Here is an 11162-nt window from a genome sequence, read left to right as displayed (position 1 = left end):
CATATCTCCACTTCTCCAAAAATTCCACCAAAATTCAGGCAACCCCCAGTTGCAATGAGAGACCACTCCACCAAAACCAGCTCAAGGAAAAATCCCCACATGCCAAAATCATTCTGTCGAACACCTGGCCTGCACTGTTACTGTACATCTTCAGAAAATTCAGTAAGTTCAGTGTCGTTTCTTCGTCAGAGTTCAGTCACATGTCGACTGTGTGCCTGGCGCGTTGCGCACGGCTCCTCCTCCCTGTCCGGAGCACCACACGCGCGCTTGGCTCGTTCCTGGCATCGGTGGCACCCTGGCCTGCCTGCGCCGGCGTCTTCCGCGGCGGCAGAATCCCCCCCCCCCCCCCCCCCCGTGGCGGCCGACAGGGGGCACCCTGCGGCATAACGCTGTTCGGCACCGCCCAAACCACCTGAGAGCTCCGCGTGGCCATCTCCCTTGCCAGCGCAAGCATGCAGCACCGTCGCTGTGGCCTGGCACGCTCAGGGCGCGCTCTCTGCCACTGACGTGTCGTACGGCCGTTCCGTCGGGGACAGGCCGTAACCACCCCTACCTTGTTGGGTTAGACACTGGAATGGAACCAGTGCTCCGTCTAGACAATGCTCAAGCCTCTAAACCAACCGTCCAGCCACAGCACCACCGTAATCACTCACCGGACTTATCCCGTTCACGGCAACCGCCTCGGGCCGGTTATAAATAGCGCCTCCGAGCTCGCTCTCGACCCCGCACACCTCCACCACCTCACCAGACCCCGCCCAACCACTGGAAGAGCCTCGAGGGGCCCTTCTTCCTCAACTCCGGCCATCTCCGTCCGCTTCGGGCTCCGGCAGCGTTCTCTTCGGTGAGAACTCCTCCACCACCCTAGACTTGCCCGTAGCCTCTTGACACCTCTTGGAGACTAACCCCCACTCCAATTTGACCCCGGCAGCTCTCTCCGACAAGGTCCACGACTAGCCGAACCACCGTCCACCGGAGCAAGGGCCGCCGTCGACACAGTGCTCGTCGCCGACCATCACCACCACCCACCGACGCGAAAGGACGTACTGAACACGGAGGTACCACCGGATCCCCTTGCCTCGCCGTGGATCGCCGTCGGCGACCACCGCAGCTCTCGGGCGCCGACGAGCCCCGTCTCCCTCGTTTGAATATTCAAACCTGACGGGTGGGACCCACCTATCAGTCTCGCATTCTTTTTTTTAAACGAATCGTTTTCTGGACTTTTCTGCAGAACCCCCTAAGAGTTTTCTGTTTCATTACAGAAAGGTCCCTGAATCAAAACCCTTATAACTTTTAAACAGAAAAGGATTTTTGTTTGATTTTTTTCTTTTCTCTTTAAAATTTGTCTAGTTTTTTATCATATTTATTTGAGAATTTTTATGGAATACTTTTGTGCACCTCGCGGTATTTACGTTACGTGCGTATTTTCTTATACCGTAGATACCGGAGGAGGTGACGGAGCCGCGAACTTCACCCAGTTAGATTCCGACTACTCCGAACCAGGCAAGCATGTTTGAACTCTTGATATGATGAGTGTTTGTTGCATGTTTGCATTTAGGAGTTTCATGGCATGTTTATGAACATTTCTTTGAATGTTATATTTCATGCACAGAAGTGGAAAGTAAGTTTCGAAAAGCCATGTGTTCTTGGATACATATTTGCATGGCCATGTGATGGCATGAGGATGGGTAAGATGGGAGTGTTGTGGCATGCCAGTCTTGCGCTAGTCTTTTTGACTTCAGTGTCCTCGTGAATCAAATCACATTCCCATTCATTTCCATTCCTGTACTGCCACATCTTTTCCGCAAGGAATATGGCTTAGTAAGTTGCAAACCGTTTTTCCTAGTACACACCAAATAGAGAGGCCGGGATGAGGGTTCCATGGCCCTGGATTAAATCCCGTCATCTGGTCAGGGGGCATGGGTGTTTCCGGTTGGGACCGAGAGGGGGGCACCCCTTAGAGCGCGCGTATAGAAATTTGATCCCATGCTATTCGAGGTTGTGACCTCCCCGTCTCAAAGTTTTTCTTGGACGTTGTCTAGGGTGATTCCTGGCATCATGAGGTGGAATGGGTGTGTACTGGTTAAATGTGTTTCTACCGAAATACCATAAATGGAACTAGTCCTTCGTGGCTACGGAAATCCGTTGGTTGTGGTCAGTTAGTACAAACTTTGCAGAGTCAGAAATCTTTCAAATCATCTTGTACATGTCCAAGTACTATGTTCATCTTATCTTGTCAGATATCAGCCTCAGTGACAAAACCCGGTGGACTACATGAGTTTTAAATCCGGTTAAAAGTTTATTCTTGTGGATGGACTAACCCATTATTTACTTTTGATACAAGCCCTTTCTGTGATGTCGCTCAGACATCCGACTGTGGCATACTTGTTATTTATATTTTATATAAGCCCTTTCTGTGATGTCGCTCAGACATCCGACTGTGGCATACTTGTTATTTACATTTGATATAAGCCCTTTCTGTGATGTCGCTCAGACGTCAGACTGTGGCATTTCTTTTATAAGCCCTTTCTGTGATGTCGCTCAGACATCCGACTGTGGCATACTTGTTATTTACATTTGATATAAGCCCTTTCTATGATGTCGCTCAGACGTCCGACTGTGGCATTTCTTTTATAAGCCCTTTCTGTGATGTCGCTCAGACGTCCGACTGTGGCAATTCTTTTATAAGCCCTTTCTGTGATGTCGCTCAGACATCCGACTGTGGCATTTCTTTTACAAGCCCTTTCTGTGATGTCGCTCAGACCTCCGACTCTGGCATTTCTTTTATAAGCCCTTTCTGTGATGTCGCTCAGACGTCTGACTATGGCAATTCTTTTATAAGCCCTTTCTATGATGTCGCTCAGACATCCGACTGTGGCATTTCTTTTACAAGCCCTTTATGTGGTGTCGCTGAGACGCCCGACTGTGACATTCCTTTTATAAGCCCTTTATGTGGTGTCGCTTAGACGCCCGACTGCGGCATGCGCTTGATTTGTTTACCTTTCGAGGCATCGCTCTAGACACCCGATCGGTTTTCAGTTATTTTGTTTTACTTATCAAGTCGTGCAACAACTTTATTATTGGGATGAGCATCATTATATTTTGCTCATGACGCATTCATGCATGCATTTGTTATATCTTTTGTCCGAACTGTCTTGCGATTACTTACAAAGTACTCACCTGGCTTGTTGATTTGGCCAGATGTTGATGAAGGCGGTCTCATGGATGAAGAATTCGATAGCAAGTCCGACGTCTAGAGGAGTCCCAGTCAGTCCCGTGCGATCTTGCATTTGGTCACTGTATTATATCCGCTTCCGCCACCCCAGAAATAAATCCATCGAGCCTCACCTCGACGCTCGATGAGCTGCCAGTTAGGAGTCAAGTTATCCACCACCACTTTTTATCTCAAGCTAGTAGCATGTCAGCACACCCCTGTGTCATAACTGCCCTTATGTAAGATATTGGCGAGTTTGTAATAAATTGTTGAGCAGCCTCAGCTCAACCCTGTAATATATTTAATGCTACTGGTCCTCTATTTATCAAGTATTTGTCTACCAGTGAGGATAACTTTTCCTATACTGGGATCTAAAGATCGATTTTCTCAATAAGTATTTTATTGAAAAACCGGTCGTGACAGCATCCGCAACTACGAAAGAAGAATTAAGTTAAACCTAACCATAGCATGAAACATATGGATCCAAATCATCCCCTTACGAAGCAACGCATAAACTAGGGTTTAAGCTTCTGTCACTCTAGCAACCCATCATTTATTTATTACTTCCCAATGCCTTCCCGTAGGCCCAAATCATGGTGAAGTGTATTGTAGTCGATGTTCACATAACACCACTAGAGGAGAGACAACATACATCTCATCAAAACATCGAACGAATCCCAAATTCACATTATTACTTATAACAAGACTTCTCCCATGTCCTCTGGAACAAACGTAACTACTCACAAAGCATATTCATGTTCAAAATCAGAGGAGTATTAATAAGCATTAAGGATCTGAACATATGATCTTCCGACGCATAAACCAACTAGCATAAACTACAAGGAGTATTCAACACTACTAGCAACCCACGGGTACCAATTTGAGGTTTTGAGACAAAGATCGGATACAAGAGATGAACTAGGGTTTGAGAGGAGATGGTTCTGGTGAAGATGTTGATGGAGATTGAGCCCCTCTTGATAAGAGGATCGATGGTGATGACGATGGCGATGATTTCCCCTTCCCGGAGGGATGTTTCCCCGGCAGAACAGCACCGCCGGAGCCCTAGATTGGTCCTGCCCAGGTTCTGCCTCGAGACGGCGGCGGTTCATCTCAAAAGCTTCTCTATTATTTTTTCAGGGCAAAAGACACCATATAGCAAAAGATGGGCGTCGGGGGCCTGCCAGGGGGCCCATGAGGTAGGGGATGCGCCCAGGGGATAGGGCGCGCCCTCCATCCTTGTGGCTGGCTGGTGGCCCCCTTTGTTGCTTTCTCCCAATATTTTTTACTTATTCCAAACCAATCTCCGTGAAGTTTCAGGACTTTCGGAGTTGCGCAGAATAGGTCTCTAATATTTGCTCCTTTTCTAGTCCAGAATTCCAGCTGCCGGCATTCTCCCTCTTCATGTGAACCTTATAAAATTAGAGAGAAAAGGCATAATTGTGATATAACGTGTAATAACAGCCCATAATGCAATAAATATTGACATAAAAGCATGATGCAAGATGGACGTATCAACTCCCCCAAGCTTAGACCTCGCTTGTCCTCAAGCGAAAGCCAATATCGAAAAATATGTCCAAATGTTTAGAGATAGAGGTGTCGATAAAACAAAATACGGACATGAGGGCATCATGATCATCTTCAGAACAGCAATATATATTGTCATATGATTTGTTATGATAAAGTAACAATTCATTCAAAATGTAAAGAATGAATCAGAAACTTCATTGAAAACTAACAAACTATGATCTCAGTCATTGAAGCAATTGCAATTTATCATAACATCGGAAAGAGTCAATATAAGAGCTTTTCAGCAAGTCCACATACTCAACTATCATTTAATCTTTCACAATTTCTAACACTCACGCGATACTTATGGGTACGAAGTTTCAATCGGACACAGAGAAACATAGGGGCTTATAGTTTCTCCTCCCAACCTTTTACCTCAAGGGTAATGTCAACAATAATACTTTATGAAAACCTACATCTAAGTGGATATATATATATATATGGTTCTTTCCAACACATAGTGCTTGCCAAAGAATAAAGTGTAAAAAGCAAAGGTGAAGATCACCATGACTCTTGTATGGGGGTAGAAGGTAAAAATAAAAGATCAGCCCTTCGTAGAGGGAAGCAGAGGCTGTCATGCGCTTTTATGGTTGGATGCATAAAATCTTAATGCAAAAGAACGTCACTTTATATTGCTGCTTGTGATAAGGACCTTTATTATGCAGTCCATCTCTTTTATTTCTTCCATATCACAAGTTCGTATAAAGCTTATTTTCTTCACAATAATAGATCAGACATATTTAGAGAGCAATTTTTTTGCTTGCACCGATGACAACTTACTTGAAGGATCTTACTCAATCCATAGGTAGGTATGGTGGACTCTCATGGCAAAACTGGGTGCTCACAATCACAAAAGATGTCCAAGATAGTGTATTTATAAGTAAAACCTCTCTTTCTTTATTACTTCCTATTAATTGCAATAATGACCAAAATTATATTGGTCAATTGTCAACAACTTGTATTCATCATACTCTTTATATGTGAAGTCATTACTCTTCATAAGATCAACATATGATCTTTTTATTTCTTTTTATTCTTTCTTTAATCCCCTCAAGATCATAGCAAGATAGCAAAGCCCTCAACTCAAAACTACTCATTATTATATATAACTCATGGACTCGATTACATAGATAGAGATCAAGACAAAACTCAATGCTAAATCATACTAAAACTTTATTCTACTAGATCAAGATATAACCAAAAGGATCGAAGTAAGAAAAACGATAAAGATAGAGGTGTGATGGTGATACGATACCAGGGCACCTCCCCGAAGCTTAGCAATTGCCAAGGGGAGTGCCCATACCCATGTATTTATGTCTCTTTCTTCGGAGGTGGTGATGATGGAGTTGTTGATGATATAATGAAACTGTAACTATCCGTAGGTGGTTTTGGTAATTCCTAACAACATATAGCTCATTGAGCTAACATTATTCCAAGATAAATATTTCAGGAAAAGCTCAATGAATGGCATGGCATGGATGAGAAAATTGGACCCCTCAAAATACTAACGATAAAAGGATTGGCTCAAGCTCAAAGCTCAAGACTCTACATTTTATATTTTAGTGATCCAAGATCACATTGAGACTATAGGAAAAGCCAATACTATCAAGGAGGGATGAGGTGTTGCTTAATGAGATTCTTGCTTCACAGTGCTTAGTGATATGCTCCAAAACCCTCAACTACTTTCACACATCCACATATGACCTAAACCAAAAGTCAAACTCGGCCCTACCGATTCTTTCTATCCGGCGCCACCGAGTTCAGATGTCATAGCCACTGCCACAAACCCTAGGGAAATCGGTCTCACCGATAGGGATCTCGGTCTCACCGAGATGGGATTGTAATCTCTATGTTTCCCTTCATAACATTTCGATAGCACCGAGATGAGCGATCGGTCCCACCAAGATTGCAATGTAAACTCTCTGTTTCCCTTTCGTAACATTTCGGTCCCACCGAAATGAGCGAACCGGTCCCACCGAGTTTACCTGACCAACTCTCTGGTTAGCTTATTACCAAATTCGGTCCCACCAAATTTGTGTAATCGGTCTCACCGAGATTACGTTATGCCCTAACCCTAACCATATCGGTCCTACCGAGTTGCATGTTGGTCCCACCGAAAATCCCAACGGTCACTAGATTTGCAGAATCGGTCCGATCGAGTTTCTTAATTCGGTCCCACCGAGTTTGGCAAGTTGTGTGTAATGGTTAGTTTTTGTGTGGAGGCTATATATATCCCTCCACCTCCTCTTCATTCATGGAGAGAGCCATCAGAACGAACCTACACTTCCAGCATACATTTTCTGAGAGAGAACCACCTACTCATGTGTTGAGGCCAAGATATTCCATTCCTACCACATGAATCTTGATCTCTAGCCTTCCCCAAGTTGCTTTCCAATCAAATCTTCTTTCCACCAAATCCAAATCCTGTGTGAGAGAGTTGAGTGTTGGGGAGACTATCATTTGAAGCACAAGAGCAAGGAGTTTATCATCAACTCACCATTTGTTACTTCTTGGAGAGTTGTGTCTCCTAGGTGTCACTTGGGAGCCTCCGACAAGATTGTGGAGTTGAACCAAGGAGTTTGTAAGGGCAAGGAGATCGCCTACTTCGTGAAGATCTACCTCTAGTGAGGCAAGTCCTTCATGGGCGACGGCCATGGTGGGATAGACAAGGTTGCTTCTTCGTGGACCCTTCGTGGGTGGATCCCTCCGTGGACTCGCGCAACCGTTACCCTTCGTGGGTTGAAGTCTCCATCAACGTGGATGTATGATAGCCCCACCTATCGGAACCATGACAAAAACATCCGTGTCTCCAATTGTGTTTGAATTCTCCAAACCCTTCCATTTACATTCTTGCAAGTTGCATTCTTTACTTTCCGCTGCTCATATACTCTTTTCATGCTTGCTTGAATTGTGTTAAGATTGCTTGACTTGTGCTAAAATAGCTAAAATCTGCCAAAGACTAAAATTGGGAAAAGGCTAAGTTTTATTTGGTCAAGTAGTCTAATCACCCCCCTCTAGACATACTTTCAATCCTACAAGTGGTATCAGTGCTTTGGTCTCCATTTTCTTTGATTTCCATAGATTTTGGTAGTCATAGCCTTGGTTTCACAACCTAGGAGAGTATGGCATCTAGCGAGGGAAATTATCACCATAGAGGTCCTTACTTTGATGGTACTAATTTTACTAGTTGGAAGCATAAGATGAAAATGCATATTCTTGGACATAACCCCGCCGTTTGGGCTATTGTGTGTATTGGCTTGCAAGGTGAATTCTTTGATGGGAGAGAACCAAACCGTGAAGCTAGAGCGGAAGAGTTGAAGATGCTGCAATACAATGCTCAAGCTTGTGATATCCTCTTCAACGGATTGTGCCCCGATGAATTCAACAAAATCAGCCATCTTGAGAATGCAAAGGAAATTTGGGATACTTTGATTGATATGCATGAAGGTACCGACTCCGTCAAGGAATCCAAATTGGATGTTCTTCAAAGTCAACTTGACAAGTTCAAAATGAAGGATGGTGAAGGTGTCGCTGAAATGTACTCTAGGACTGCTCTTATCACAAATGAGATTGCCGGCTTAGGAAGTGAAGACATGACCGACAAATTCATCATCAAGAAGATCCTAAGAGCTTTGGACGGAAAATATGATATCGTGTGCACATTGATCCAAATGATGCCCAATTACAAAGATCTCAAGCCAACAGAAGTCATTGGAAGAATTGTTGCTCATGAGATGTCCCTCAAGGATAAGGAGGAGCTCCACAACAAGTGAAGCGGTGCTTACAAAGCCTCATGTGAAGCTCTCACATCATCAAGTGAGAAACAAACCTAAAATGAAGAATTGAGCTTAATGGTGAAGAACTTCAACAAGTTCTACAAGAGTAGAAGCAAAGAGAAAAGCTCCAAGTCAAGGTCCTACAATGACAAAAGATCTTCTAGTCGAGAGCGTAATTGCTACAATTGTGGAAGACCCGGACACTATTCCAATGAGTGTACGGCACCCTACAAAAGAAGAGAAGAATCACCTAAGAGGAGAAGTAGAAGAGAAGAATCACCACCAAGAGAGAGGAGGAGTAGAGATGATCGTTATGAACGAAGAACATCCAGGAGAAGCAAGGATTCGGAAAGGAAGGACAAGTCATCAAGGAGCTACATAAAACGAAGACATCAAGCTCATGTTGGTGAATGGGTATCCGGCTCCGACTCCGACAATCACTCTGAGAGAAGCTATCACTCCGACTCCGAATATACTCAAGATGAAGGTGTTGTCGGTCTAGCACTTGTGTCAACCAACTCCTATGACATATTTGATTCACCAAATGAAGGACTTGGAAGATGCTTCATGGCTAAAGGTCCAAAGGTAACACACCCCGAGTATGTTGATTTCAAAAGTGATGAAGATGACTTGTTAGGTGATGATGATTTACTTGTTGAAAACTCTAGTGATCAATACTATGATGAAACGCCAATTAATCATGCTAATCAAGATAAAGTGAAATACGATGATAAGGATAAGATTGAGCTCCTAACTAAAGAACTAAACACTCTTAAGTTAGCTCATGAAACTATCTTAGAAGGTCATCGAGAACTTTTAAGGACTCATGAGAAGTTCCGCTTTGAAAAGCTCAACCTTGAGCAAGAGCATGAGTTCTTAAAGGCAATCAATGATGATCTTCGTAAGAAAAGTTCTTCTTACATTTCCAAGCATTTACTCTTATCTACTTACATGCCTCAAGTCAAATCTAGTAACAAGAACAAGAAGGATTCTTCCTCTAGTAGTAATAATAATAATGCAAAATCCAATGATGTTGCTTCTAGTAGTTCTCTTGATTCCACTACTGATTCTCTTAGCCAAGTTACACTTGAGCAAGAAAATAGCTTATTGAAGGGAATTATAGAGAAAGGTGTTTACAAGAGCCTTGCCGGGAGTAAGCAATTCGAGGAAATTGTACGCAAGCAAGGAAGGCAACGGAAGAACCAAGGTGTTGGTTTTGAACGAAAGTTCAATGCCAATGGAGTTGAGTGGGAAGAAGATCAATACCCCAAGACAAATTTTGTTCCTCAACAAGAGAAGTATGATCATACTTCCTTCAAAGGGACACAAGCTCAAGATGATCTTTCTCCACTAGACCACAAGCAAAAAGGCAAGGATGAGCTTCAAGAGGAGATTGATGCATTTGAAGAAGCTCCCAATGCCTTGGTCAAGTGGGTTCCCAAGACTACATCAAGCTCTACTTCATCAAGTATGACTACAACTCCAAGGATTCCCATCAACATGGTGTGGATCCCGAAGAAGAAGAACTAGAGAGTTCTCGAGGGTGACTCCGCCAACATATTTCACGCATATCTTTTTGGCAATAACAAGTGCAATCAACTTCCACATCTTGCACTAGTTCAAGGAGTCACAAACCCTCTTGTTGGTAAGACAAGGGACAAGGTAACCTAAAGCTTTCGTAGACATCATCTTGTGTGTGCATCACTCTATGTCTATGGATATCCTTGTTTGTTCCTTGTGGGACTAACCCGTGTAGGTATTGAAAGTGCAACTCACTCCAAAGGATTTCTCCAAATGATCTACATCAACATTGAGCACCCACATCTTCAACACCTAAATGAAGTCATCATCGACAAAACCCAAGGTTAGTTCATCCCTCTAAGGGGGGATCTCACATCTAGGGGGATCTTTACTCTAAAATTGAGTTAAAGCAACTCTAATGGTGTGAACACATCAATGCATTATGTAAAAGTGGTAACCCCACTTGAGCTTAAACGATGAGTATGACCTATGATCAAATGTTCTCATTTGACTCCTAAGTCAATATACTCATATATAGATGACCTAATCATCGCCAATTGCTTGATAGATGCTAGAATTGGTTGTGCATGCTTTGCCACATATTTCATTTGCAATTTTATTGTGTGAGCATGTTGGTTGCATATTTTACTCATTCGAGGACATCCACTTGTTGTTTTGATTGATTGGTTTCTTTTTCTTTTGCCAAGTGGATGGACAAGAATGCCTAAGAACCTTCTCGAGCTATCTATGCTTTTCTTGTCTCAAACTCTATTCATGCTACATCACAAAAATTGATCAAGTCAGATTCGAACCACTCTGTGCGAGGAGCACTCGGAGTCCCCGATTCGTCATAGACTTAAACTTCCAAAACTTCTTTGTGCGTTTCGGTCTGACCGATTCTTCCATTTCGGTTATACCGAGATCACTAAGTCGATCTAGGTTTTGAATCTCGGTGCAACCGATTTGAACATTTTGGTCACACCGAGTTGCTGTAACTGCTAGCAGTTATGCATCTCGGTGCCACCGAGTTGTTCCAGTCGGTCACACCGACAGGGTAAGGCTATATATATCCACGGGCCAAATTTCGG

Source organism: Triticum aestivum, chromosome 3B, assembly GCF_018294505.1.
Source record: "Triticum aestivum cultivar Chinese Spring chromosome 3B, IWGSC CS RefSeq v2.1, whole genome shotgun sequence".
Lineage (NCBI taxonomy): Eukaryota > Viridiplantae > Streptophyta > Magnoliopsida > Poales > Poaceae > Triticum > Triticum aestivum.
This window is presented reverse-complemented; position numbering follows the sequence as displayed.